A 13,257-nucleotide genomic window follows, 5' to 3' on the forward strand; every position below is an offset into this window, starting at 1 on the left:
TAGCGAGGATTTTTCAAAAAATTATTCACCCTAAGTAGGTGCAGCAAGTGCCGTATCGCTGTAAAAAGTCTTTCACCTAAGGTAGGTGCAGCGAGTGACGTATCTCTGGACACGTGTTTCTGGCTTTCGGCCGTCATCAGCAGAGAGCGTATGTAACTGAAGGGGTCGCTTGAAATGCCGCCAAACGTCTTCACAGGTTTTTGTACCACTCAGTAGGCGGACAGGTGCATCGCCAGTGCTCGTCAGCAAGAGGCTCACGGGAGCCGTCATTTAGACATCCAAAAAGAAAAAGGGAGCACACTGCCTTGCATTTAAGCGGAAAATAGCCCCAAGGCATCATGGTAAATGCAGTCATTTAAATATAAATAGCGCAAATTTTTCCAAAAATTATTCACCCTAAGTAAGTGCAGCAAGTGCTGTATCGCTGTAGAAAGTCTTTCACCTAAGGTAGGTGCAGCGAGTGCCGTATCTCTGGACACGTGTTTCAGGCTTTCGGCCGTCATCAGCAGAGAGAGTATGTAACTGAAGGGGTCGCTTGAAATGCCACCAAACGTCTTCACAGGTTTTTGTACCACTCAGTAGGCGCACAAGTGCATCGTCAGTGCTCGTCAGCAAGAGGCTCACAGGAGCCGTCATTTAGACATCCAAAAAGAAAAAGGGAGCACACTGCCTTGCATTCAAGCGGAAAATTGCCCCAAGGCATCATGGTAAATGCAGTCATTTAAATGTAAATAGCGAGGATTTTTCAAAAAATTATTCACCCTAAGTAGGTGCAGCAAGTGCCATATCGCTGTAGAAAGTCTTTCACCTAAGGTAGGTGCAGCGAGTGTCGTATCTCTGGACACGTGTTTCTTGCTTTCGGCCGTCATCAGCAGAGAGAGTATGTAACTGAAGAGGTCGCTTGAAATGCCGCCAAACGTCTTCACAGGTTTTTGTACCACTCATTAGACGCACAGGTGCATCGCCAGTGCTCATCAGCAAGAGGCTCACGGGAGCCGTCATTTAGACATCCAAAAAGAAAAAGGGAGCACACTGCCTTGCATTCAAGCGGAAAATAGCCCCAAGGCATCATGGTAAATGCAGTCATTTAAATATAAATAGCGAGAATTTTTCAAAAACGTATTCACCCTAACTAGGTGCAGCAAGTGCCGTATCGCTGTAGAAAGTCTTTCACCGAAGGTAGGTGCAGCGAGTGCCGTATCTCTGGACACGTGTTTCTGGCTTTCGGCCATCATCAGCAGAGAGCGTATGTAACTGAAGGGGTCGCTTGAAATGCCGCCAAACGTCTTCACAGGTTTTTGTACCACTCAGTAGGTGCACAGGTGCATCGCCAGTGCTCGTCAGCAAGAGGCTCACGGCAGCCGTCATTTAGACATCCAAAAATAAAAAGGGAGCACACTGTCTTGCATTCAAGCGGAAAATAGCCCCAAGGCATCATGGTAAATGCAGTCATTTAAATATAAATAGCGAGAATTTTTCAAAAAATTATTTACCCTAAGTAGGTGCAGCAAGTGCTGTATCGCTGTAGAAAGTCTTTCACCTAAGGTAGGTGCAGCGAGTGCCGTATCTCTGGACACGTGTTTCTGCCTTTCGGCCGTCATCAGCAGAGAGCGTATGTAACTGAAGGGGTCGCTTGAAATGCCGCCAAACGTCTTCACAGGTTTTTGTACCACTCAGTAGGCACACAGGTGCATCACCAGTGCTCGTCAGCAAGAGGCTCACGGGAGCCGTAATTTAGACATCCAAAAAGAAAAAGGGAGCACACTGCCTTGCATTCAAGCGGAAAATAGCCCCAAGGCATCATGTTAAATGCAGTCATTTAAATATAAATAGCGAGAATTTTTCAAAAAATTATTCACCCTAAGTAGGTGCAGCAAGTGCTGTATCGCTGTAGAAAGTCTTTCACCTAAGGTAGGTGCAGCGAGTGCCGTATCTCTGGACATGTGTTTCTGGGTTTCGGCCGTCATCAGCAGAGAGCGTATGTAACTGAAGGGGTCGCTTGAAATGCCGCCAAACGTCTTCACAGGTTTGTTGGACCACTCAGTAGGCGCACAGGTGCATCGCCAGTGCTCGTCAGTAAGAGGCTCACGGGAGCCGTTATTTAGACATCCAAAAAGAAAAAGGGAGCACACTGCCTTGCATTCAAGCGGAAAATAGCCCCAAGGCATCATGGTAAATGCAGTCATTTAAATATAAAGAGCACAAACTTTTCAAAAAATTATTCACCCTAAGTAGGTGCAGTAAGTGTCGTATCGCTGTAGAAAGTCTTTCACCTAAGGTAGGTGCAGCGAGTGCCGTATCTCTGGACACATGTTTCTGCCTTTCGGCCGTCATCAGCAGAGAGCGTATGTAACTGAAGGGGTCGCTTGAAATGCCGCCAAACGTCTTCACAGGTTTTTGTACCACTCAGTAGGCACACAGGTGCATCACCAGTGCTCGTCAGCAAGAGGCTCACGGGAGCCGTAATTTAGACATCCAAAAAGAAAAAGGGAGCACACTGCCTTGCATTCAAGCGGAAAATAGCCCCAAGGCATCATGTTAAATGCAGTCATTTAAATATAAATAGCGAGAATTTTTCAAAAAATTATTCACCCTAAGTAGGTGCAGCAAGTGCTGTATCGCTATAGAAAGTCTTTCACCTAAGGTAGGTGCAGCGAGTGCCGTATCTCTGGACACGTGTTTCTGGGTTTCGGCCGTCATCAGCAGAGAGCGTATGTAACTGAAGGGGTCGCTTGAAATGCCGCCAAACGTCTTCACAGGTTTGTTGGACCACTCAGTAGGCGCACAGGTGCATCGCCAGTGCTCGTCAGTAAGAGGCTCACGGGAGCCGTTATTTAGACATCCAAAAAGAAAAAGGGAGCACACTGCCTTGCATTCAAGCGGAAAATAGCCCCAAGGCATCATGGTAAATGCAGTCATTTAAATATAAAGAGCACAAACTTTTCAAAAAATTATTCACCCTAAGTAGGTGCAGTAAGTGTCGTATCGCTGTAGAAAGTCTTTCACCTAAGGTAGGTGCAGCGAGTGCCGTATCTCTGGACACGTGTTTCTGGCTTTCGGCCGTCATCAGCAGAGAGCGTATGTAACTGAAGGGGTCGCTTGAAATGCCGCCAAACGTCTTCACAGGTTTTTGTACCACTCAGTAGACGCACAGGTGCATCGCCAGTGCTCGTCAGCAAGAGGCTCACGGGAGCCGTCATTTAGACATCCAAAAAGAAAAAGGGAGCACACTGCCTTGCATTCAAGCGGAAAATAGCCCCAAGGCATCATGGTAAATGCAGTCATTTAAATATAAATAGCGAGAATTTTTCAAAAAATTATTCACCCTAAGTAGGTGCAGCAAGTGCCGTATCTCTATAAAAAGTCTTTCACCTAAGGTAGGTGCAGCGAGTGCCGTATCTCTGGACACGTGTTTCTGGCATTTGGCCATCATCAGCAGAGAGCGTATGTAACTGAAGGGGTCGCTTGAAATGCCGCCAAACGTCTTCACAAGTTTTTGTACCACTCAGTAGGTGCACAGGTGCATCGCCAGTGCTCGTCAGCAAGAGGCTCACGGCAGCCGTCATTTAGACATCCAAAAAGAAAAAAGGGAGGACACTGTCTTGCATTCAAGTGGAAAAAAGCCCCAAGGCATCATGGTAAATGCAGTAATTTAAATATATATAGCGAGAATTTTTCCAAAAATTATTCACCCTAAGTAGGAGCAGCAAGTGCTGTATCGCTGTAGAAAGTCTTTCACCTAAGGTAGGTGCAGCGAGTGCCGTATCTCTGGACACGTGTTTCTGGCTTTTGGCCGTCATCAGCAGAGAGCGTATATAACTGAAGGGGTCGCTTGAAATGCCGCCAAACGTCTTCACAGGTTTTTGTACCACTGAGTAGGCACACAGGTGCATCACCAGTGCTCGTCAGCAAGAGGCTCACGGGAGCCGTAATTTAGACATCCAAAAAGAAAAAGGGAGCACACTGCCTTGCATTCAAGCGGAAAATAGCCCCAAGGCATCATGTTAAATGCAGTCATTTAAATATAAATAGCGAGAATTTTTCAAAAAATTATTCACCCTAAGTAGGTGCAGCAAGTGCCGTATCGATGTAGAAAGTCTTTCACCTAAGGTAGGTGCAGCGAGTGCCGTATCTCTGGACACGTGTTTCTGGCTTTCGGCCGTCATCAGCAGAGAGCGTATGTAACTGAAGGGGTCGCTTGAAATGCCGCCAAACGTCTTCACAGGTTTTTGTACCACTCAGTAGACGCACAGGTGCATCGCCAGTGCTCGTCAGCAAGAGGCTCACGGGAGCCGTCATTTAGACATCCAAAAAGAAAAAGGGAGCACACTGCCTTGCATTCAAGCGTAAAATAGCCCCAAGGCATCATGGTAAATGCAGTCATTTAAATATAAATAGCGAGTATTTTTAAAAAAATTATTCACCCTAAGTAGGTGCAGCAAGTGCCGTATCGCTGTAGAAAGTCTTTCACCTAAGGTAGGTGCAGCGAGTGCCGTATCTCTGGACACGTGTTTCTGGCTTTCGGCCGTCATCAGCAGAGAGCGTATGTAACTGAAGGGGTCGCTTGAAATGCCGCCAAACGTCTTCACAGGTTTTTGTACCACTCAGTAGGTGCACAGGTGCATCGCCAGTGCTCGTCAGCAAGAGGCTCATGGCAGCTGTCATTTAGACATCCAAAAAGAAAAAGGGAGCACACTGCCTTGCATTCAAGCGGAAAATAGCCCCAAGGCATTATGGTAAATGCAGTCATTTAAATATAAATAGCGAGAATTTTTCATAAAATTATTCACCCTAAGTAGGTGCAGCAAGTGCCTTATCGCTGTAGAAAGTCTTTCACCTAAGGTAGGTGCAGCGAGTGCCGTGTCTCTGGACACGTGTTTCAGGTTTTCGGCCGTCATCAGCAGAGAGCGTATGTAACTGAAGGGGTCGCTTGAAATGCCGCCAAACGTCTTCACAGGTTTTTGTACCACTCAGTAGGCGCACAGGTGCATCGCCAGTGCTCGTCAGCAAGAGGCTCATGGGAGCCGTCATTTAGACATCCAAAAAGAAAAAGGGAGCACACTGCCTTGCATTCAAGGGGAAAATAGCCCCAAGGCATCATGGTAAATGCAGTCATTTAAATATAAATAGCGCACATTTTTCAAAACATTATTCACCCTAATTAAGTGGAGCAAGTGCCGTATCGCTGTAGAAAGTCTTTCACCTAAGGTAGGTGCAGCGAGTGCCGTATTCCTGGACACGTGTTTCTGGCTTTCGGCCGTCATCAGCAGAGAGCGTATGTAACTGAAGGGGTCACTTGAAATGCCGCCAAACGTCTTCACAGGTTTTTGTACCACTCAGTAGGCGCACAGGTGCATCGCCAGTGCTCGTCAGCAAGAGGCTCACGGGATCCGTCATTTAGACATCCAAAAAGAAAAAGGGAGCACATTGCCTTGCATTCAAGCGGAAAATAGCCCCAAGGCATCATGGTAAATGCAGTCATTTAAATATAAATAGCGAGAATTTTTCAAAAAATTATTCACCCTAAGTAGGTGCAGCAAGTGCTGTGTCGCTGTAGAAAGTCATTCACCTAAGGTAGGTGCAGCGAGTGCAGTATCTCTGGACACGTGTTTCTGGCTTTCGGCCATCATCAGTAGAGAGCGTATGTAACTGAAGGGGTCGCTTGAAATGCAGCCAAACGTCTTCACAGGTTTTTGTACCACTCAGTAGGCGCACAGGTGCATCGCCAGTGCTCGTCAGCAAGATGCTCACGGGAGCCGTCATTTAGATATCCAAAAAGAAAAAGAGAGCACACTGCCTTGCATTCAAGCGGAAAATAGCCCCAAGGCATCATGGTAAATGCAGTCATTTAAATATAAATAGCGAGGATTTTTCAAAAAATTATTCACCCTAAGTAGGTGCAGCAAGTGCTGTGTCGCTGTAGAAAGTCTTTCACCTAAGGTAGGTGCAGCGAGTGCCGTATCTCTGGACACGTGTTTCTGGCTTTCGGCCGTCATCAGCAGAGAGCGTATGTAACTGAAGGGGTCGCTTGAAATGCCGCCAAACGTCTTCACAGGTTTTTGTACCACTCAGTAGGCGCACAGGTGCATCGCCAGTGCTCGTCAGCAAGAGGCTCACGGGAGCCGTCATTTAGACATCCAAAAAGAAAAAGGGAGCACACTGCCTTGCATTCAAGCGGAAAATAGCCCCAAGGCATCATGGTAAATGCAGTCATTTAAATATAAATAGCGCAAATTTTTCCAAAAATTATTCACCCTAAGTAAGTGCAGCAAGTGCTGTATCGCTGTAGAAAGTCTTTCACCTAAGGTAGGTGCAGCGAGTGCCGTATCTCTGGACACGTGTTTCTGTCTTTCGGCCGTCATCAGCAGAGAGCGTATGTAACTGAAGGGGTCGCTTGAAATGCCGCCAAACGTCTTCACAGGTTTTTGTACCACTCAGTAGACGCACAGGTGCATCGCCAGTGCTCGTCAGCAAGAGGCTCACGGGAGCCGTCATTCAGACATCCAAAAAGAAAAAGGGAGCACACTGCCTTGCATTCAAGCGGAAAATAGCCCCAAGGCATCATGGTAAATGCAGTCATTTAAATATAAATAGTGAGAATTTTTCAAAAAATTATTCACCCTAAGTAGGTGCAGCAAGTGCCGTATCGCTGTAGAAAGTCTTTCACCTAAGGTAGGTGCAGCGAGTGCCGTATCTCTGGACACGTGTTTCTGGCTTTCGGCCGTCATCAGCAGAGAGCGTATGTAACTGAAGGGGTCGCTTGAAATGCCGCCAAACGTCTTCACAGGTTTTTGTACCACTCAGTAGGTGCACAGGTGCATCGCCAGTGCTCGTCAGCAAGAGGCTCACGGCAGCCGTCATTTAGACATCCAAAAAGAAAAAGGGAGCACAGTGCCTTGCATTCAAGCGGAAAATAGCCCCAAGGCATCATGGTAAATGCAGACATTTAAATATAAATAGCGAGAATTTTTCAAAAAATTATTCACCCTAAGTAGGTGCAGCAAGTGCCGTATCACTGTAGAAAGTCTTTCACCTAAGGTAGGTGCAGCGAGTGCCGTGTCTCTGGACACGTGTTTCAGGTTTTCGGCCGTCATCAGCAGAGAGCGTATGTAACTGAAGGGGTCGCTTGAAATGCCGCCAAACGTCTTCACAGGTTTTTGTACCACTCAGTAGGCGCACAGGTGCATCGCCAGTGCTCGTCAGCAAGAGACTCATGGGAGCCGTCATTTAGACATCCAAAAAGAAAAAGGGAGCACACTGCCTTGCATTCAAGGGGAAAATAGCCCCAAGGCATCATGGTAAATGCAGTCATTTAAATATAAATAGCGCACATTTTTCAAAACATTATTCACCCTAATTAAGTGGAGCAAGTGCCGTATCGCTGTAGAAAGTCTTTCACCTAAGGTAGGTGCAGCGAGTGCCGTATTCCTGGACACGTGTTTCTGCCTTTCGGCCGTCATCAGTAGAGAGCGTATGTAACTGAAGGGGTCACTTGAAATGCCGCCAAACGTCTTCACAGGTTTTTGTACCACTCAGTAGGCGCACAGGTGCATCGCCAGTGCTCGTCAGCATGAGGCTCACGGGATCCGTCATTTAGACATCCAAAAAGAAAAAGGGAGCACATTGCCTTGCATTCAAGCGGAAAATAGCCCCAAGGCATCATGGTAAATGCAGTCATTTAAATATAAATAGCGAGAATTTTTCAAAAAATTATTCACCCTAAGTAGGTGCAGCAAGTGCCGTGTCGCTGTAGAAAGTCTTTCACCTAAGGTAGGTGCAGCAAGTGCCGTATCTCTGGACACGTGTTTCTGGCTTTCGGCCATCATCAGTAGAGAGCGTATGTAACTGAAGGGGTCGCTTGAAATGCAGCCAAACGTCTTCACAGGTTTTTGTACCACTCAGTAGGCGCACAGGTGCATCGCCAGTGCTCGTCAGCAAGATGCTCACGGGAGCCGTCATTTAGATATCCAAAAAGAAAAAGAGAGCACACTGCCTTGCATTCAAGCGGAAAATAGCCCCAAGGCATCATGGTAAATGCAGTCATTTAAATATAAATAGCGAGGATTTTTCAAAAAATTATTCACCCTAAGTAGGTGCAGCAAGTGCCGTGTCGCTGTAGAAAGTCTTTCACCTAAGGTAGGTGCAGCGAGTGCCGTATCTCTGGACACGTGTTTCTGGCTTTCGGCCGTCATCAGCAGAGAGCGTATGTAACTGAAGGGGTCGCTTGAAATGCCGCCAAACGTATTCTCAGGTTTTTGTACCACTCAGTAGGCGCACAGGTGCATCGCCAGTGCTCGTCAGCAAGAGGCTCACGGGAGCCGTCATTTAGACATCCAAAAAGAAAAAGGGAGCACACTGCCTTGCATTCAAGCGGAAAATAGCCCCAAGGCATCATGGTAAATGCAGTCATTTAAATATAAATAGCGCAAATTTTTCCAAAAATTATTCACCCTAAGTAAGTGCAGCAAGTGCTGTATCGCTGTAGAAAGTCTTTCACCTAAGGTAGGTGCAGCGAGTGCCGTATCTCTGGACACGTGTTTCTGGCTTTCGGCCGTCATCAGCAGAGAGCGTATGTAACTGAAGGGGTCGCTTGAAATGCTGCCAAACGTCTTCACAGGTTTTGTACCACTCAGTAGGCGCACAGGTGCATCGCCAGTGCTCGTCAGCAAGAGGCTCACGGGAGCCGTCATTTAGACATCCAAAAAGAAAAAGGGAGCACACTGCCTTGCATTCAAGGGGAAAATAGCCCCAAGGCATCATGGTAAATGCAGTCATTTAAATATAAATAGCGAGAATGTTTCAAAAACGTATTCACCCTAAGTAGGTGCAGCAAGTGCCGTATCGCTGTAGAAAGTCTTTCACCGAAGGTAGGTGCAGCGAGTGCCGTATCTCTGGACACGTGTTTCTGGCTTTCGGCCATCATCAGCAGAGAGTGTATGTAACTGAAGGGGTCGCTTGAAATGCCGCCAAACGTCTTCTCAGGTTTTTGTACCACTCAGTAGGTGCACAGGTGCATCGCCAGTGCTTGTCAGCAAGAGGCTCACGGCAGCCGTAATTTAGACATCCGAAAAGAAAAAGGGAGCACACTGCCTTGCATTCAAGCGGAAAATAGCCCCAAGGCATCATGGTAAATGCAGTCATTTAAATATAAATAGCGAGAATTTTTCAAAAAATTATTCACCCTAAGTAGGTGCAGCAAGTGCCGTATCGCTGTAGAAAGTCTTTCACCTAAGGTAGGTGCAGCGAGTGCCGTATCTCTGGACACGTGTTTCTGGCTTTCGGCCGTCATCAGCAGACAGTGTATGTAACTGAAGGGGTCGCTTGAAATGCCGCCAAACGTCTTCACAGGTTTTTGTACCACTCAGTAGGCGCACAGGTGCATCGCCAGTGCTCGTCAGCAAGAGGCTCACGGGAGCCGTCATTTAGACATCCAAAAAGAAAAAGGGAGCACACTGCCTTGCATTCAAGGGGAAAATAGCCCCAAGGCATCATGGTAAATGCAGTCATTTAAATATAAATAGCGAGAATGTTTCAAAAACGTATTCACCCTAAGTAGGTGCAGCAAGTGCCGTATCGCTGTAGAAAGTCTTTCACCGAAGGTAGGTGCAGCGAGTGCCGTATCTCTGGACACGTGTTTCTGGCTTTCGGCCATCATCAGCAGAGAGTGTATGTAACTGAAGGGGTCGCTTGAAATGCCGCCAAACGTCTTCTCAGGTTTTTGTACCACTCAGTAGGTGCACAGGTGCATCGCCAGTGCTTGTCAGCAAGAGGCTCACGGCAGCCGTAATTTAGACATCCGAAAAGAAAAAGGGAGCACACTGTCTTGCATTCAAGCGGAAAATAGCCCCAAGGCATCATGTTAAATGCAGTCATTTAAATATAAATAGCTAGAATTTTTCAAAAAATTATTCACCCTAAGTAGGTGCAGCAAGTGCTGTATCGCTGTAGAAAGTCTTTCACCTAAGGTAGGTGCAGCGAGTGCCGTATCTCTGGACACGTGTTTCTGGCTTTCGGCCGTCATCAGCAGAGAGCGTATGTAACTGAAGGGGTCGCTTGAAATGCCGCCAAACGTCTTCACAGGTTTTTGGACCACTCAGTAGGCGCACAGGTGCATCGCCAGTGCTCGTCAGCAAGAGGCTCACGGGAGCCATCATTTAGACATCCAAAAAGAAAAAGGGAGCACACTGCCTTGCATTCAAGCGGAAAATAGCCCCAAGGCATCATGGTAAATGCAGTCATTTAAATATAAAGAGCACAAATTTTTCAAAAAATTATTCACCCTAAGTAGGTGCAGCAAGTACCGTATCGCTGTAGAAAGTCTTTCACCTAAGGTAGGTGCAGCGAGTGCCGTATCTCTGGACACGTGTTTCTGGCTTTCGGCCGTCATCAGCAGAGAGCGTATGTAACTGAAGGGGTCGCTTGAAATGCCGCCAAACGTCTTCACAGGTTTTTTAACCACTCAGTAGACGCACAGGTGCATCGCCAGTGCTCGTCAGGAAGAGGCTCACGGGAGGCGTCATTTAGACATCCAAAAAGAAAAAGGGAGCACACTGCCTTGCATTCAAGCGGAAAATAGCCCCAAGGCATCATGGTAAATGCAGTCATTTAAATATAAATAGCGAGAATTTTTCAAAAAATTATTCACCCTAAGTAGGTGCAGCAAGTGCCGTATCGCTGTAGAAAGTCTTTCACCTAAGGTAGGTGCAGCGAGTGCCGTATCTCTGGACACGTGTTTCTGGCTTTCGGCCGTCATCAGCAGAGAGCGTATGTAACTGAAGGGGTCGCTTGAAATGGCGCCAAACGTGTTCACAGGTTTTTGTACCACTCAGTAGGTGCACAGGTGCATCGCCAGTGCTCGTCAGCAAGAGGCTCACGGCAGCCGTCATTTAGACATCCAAAAAGAAAAAGGGAGCACACTGTCTTGCATTCAAGCGGAAAATAGCCCCAAGGCATCATGGTAAATGCAGTTTAAATATAAATAGCGAGAATTTTTCAAAAAATTATTCACCCTAAGTAGGTGCAGCAAGTGCCATATCGCTGTAGAAAGTCTTTCACCTAAGGTAGGTGCAGCGAGTGCCGTATCTCTGGACACGTGTTTCTGGCTTTCGGCCGTTATCAGCAGAGAGCGTATGTAACTGAAAGGGTCGCTTGAAATGCCGCCAAACGTCTTCACAGGTTTTTGTACCACTCAGTAGGCACACAGGTGCATCACCAGTGCTCGTCAGCAAGAGGCTCACGGGAGCCGTCATTTAGACATCCAAAAAGAAAAAGGGAGCACATTGCCTTGCATTCAAGCGGAAAATAGCCCCAAGGCATCATGGTAAATGCAGTCATTTAAATATAAAGACCGCAAATTTTTCAAAAAATTATTCACCCTAAGTAGGTGCAGCAAGTGCTGTATCGCTGTAGAAAGTCTTTCACCTAAGGTAGGTGCAGCGAGTGCCGTATCTCTGGACACGTGTTTCTGCCTTTCGGCCGTCATCAGCAGAGAGCGTATGTAACTGAAGGGGTCGCTTGAAATGCCGCCAAACGTCTTCACAGGTTTTTGTTCCACTCAGTAGACGCACAGGTGCATCGCCAGTGCTCGTCAGCAAGAGGCTCACGGGAGCCGTCATTTAGACATCCAAAAAGAAAAAGGGAGCACACTGCCTTGCATTCAAGCGGAAAATAGCCCCAAGGCATCATGGTAAATGCAGACATTTAAATATAAATAGCGAGAATTTTTCAAAAAATTATTCACCCTAAGTAGGTGCAGCAAGTGCCGTATCGCTGTAGAAAGTCTTTCACCTAAGGTAGGTGCAGCGAGTGGCGTGTCTCTGGACACGTGTTTCAGGTTTTCGGCCGTCATCAGCAGACAGTGTATGTAACTGAAGGGGTCGCTTGAAATGCCGCCAAACGTCTTCACAGGTTTTTGTACCACTCAGTAGGCGCACAGGTGCATCGCCAGTGCTCGTCAGCAAGAGGCTCACGGGAGCCGTCATTTAGACATCCAAAAAGAAAAAGGGAGCACACTGCCTTGCATTCAAGGGGAAAATAGCCCCAAGGCATCATGGTAAATGCAGTCATTTAAATATAAATAGCGAGAATGTTTCAAAAACGTATTCACCCTAAGTAGGTGCAGCAAGTGCCGTATCGCTGTAGAAAGTCTTTCACCGAAGGTAGGTGCAGCGAGTGCCGTATCTCTGGACACGTGTTTCTGGCTTTCGGCCATCATCAGCAGAGAGTGTATGTAACTGAAGGGGTCGCTTGAAATGCCGCCAAACGTCTTCTCAGGTTTTTGTACCACTCAGTAGGTGCACAGGTGCATCGCCAGTGCTTGTCAGCAAGAGGCTCACGGCAGCCGTAATTTAGACATCCGAAAAGAAAAAGGGAGCACACTGTCTTGCATTCAAGCGGAAAATAGCCCCAAGGCATCATGTTAAATGCAGTCACTTAAATATAAATAGCTAGAATTTTTCAAAAAATTATTCACCCTAAGTAGGTGCAGCAAGTGCTGTATCGCTGTAGAAAGTCTTTCACCTAAGGTAGGTGCAGCGAGTGCCGTATCTCTGGACACGTGTTTCTGGCTTTCGGCCGTCATCAGCAGAGAGCGTATGTAACTGAAGGGGTCGCTTGAAATGCCGCCAAACGTCTTCACAGGTTTTTGGACCACTCAGTAGGCGCACAGGTGCATCGCCAGTGCTCGTCAGCAAGAGGCTCACGGGAGCCGTCATTTAGACATCCAAAAAGAAAAAGGGAGCACACTGCCTTGCATTCAAGCGGAAAATAGCCCCAAGGCATCATGGTAAATGCAGTCATTTAAATATAAAGAGCACAAATTTTTCAAAAAATTATTCACCCTAAGTAGGTGCAGCAAGTACCGTATCGCTGTAGAAAGTCTTTCACCTAAGGTAGGTGCAGCGAGTGCCGTATCTCTGGACACGTGTTTCTGGCTTTCGGCCGTCATCAGCAGAGAGCGTATGTAACTGAAGGGGTCGCTTGAAATGCCGCCAAACGTCTTCACAGGTTTTTTAACCACTCAGTAGACGCACAGGTGCATCGCCAGTGCTCGTCAGGAAGAGGCTCACGGGAGGCGTCATTTAGACATCCAAAAAGAAAAAGGGAGCACACTGCCTTGCATTCAAGCGGAAAATAGCCCCAAGGCATCATGGTAAATGCAGTCATTTAAATATAAATAGCGATAATTTTTCAAAAAATTATTCACCCTAAGTAGGTGCAGCAAGTGCCGTATCGCTGTAGAAAGTCTTTCACCTAAGG

Source organism: Pleurodeles waltl, chromosome 10 (assembly GCF_031143425.1).
Source record: "Pleurodeles waltl isolate 20211129_DDA chromosome 10, aPleWal1.hap1.20221129, whole genome shotgun sequence".
NCBI lineage: Eukaryota > Metazoa > Chordata > Amphibia > Caudata > Salamandridae > Pleurodeles > Pleurodeles waltl.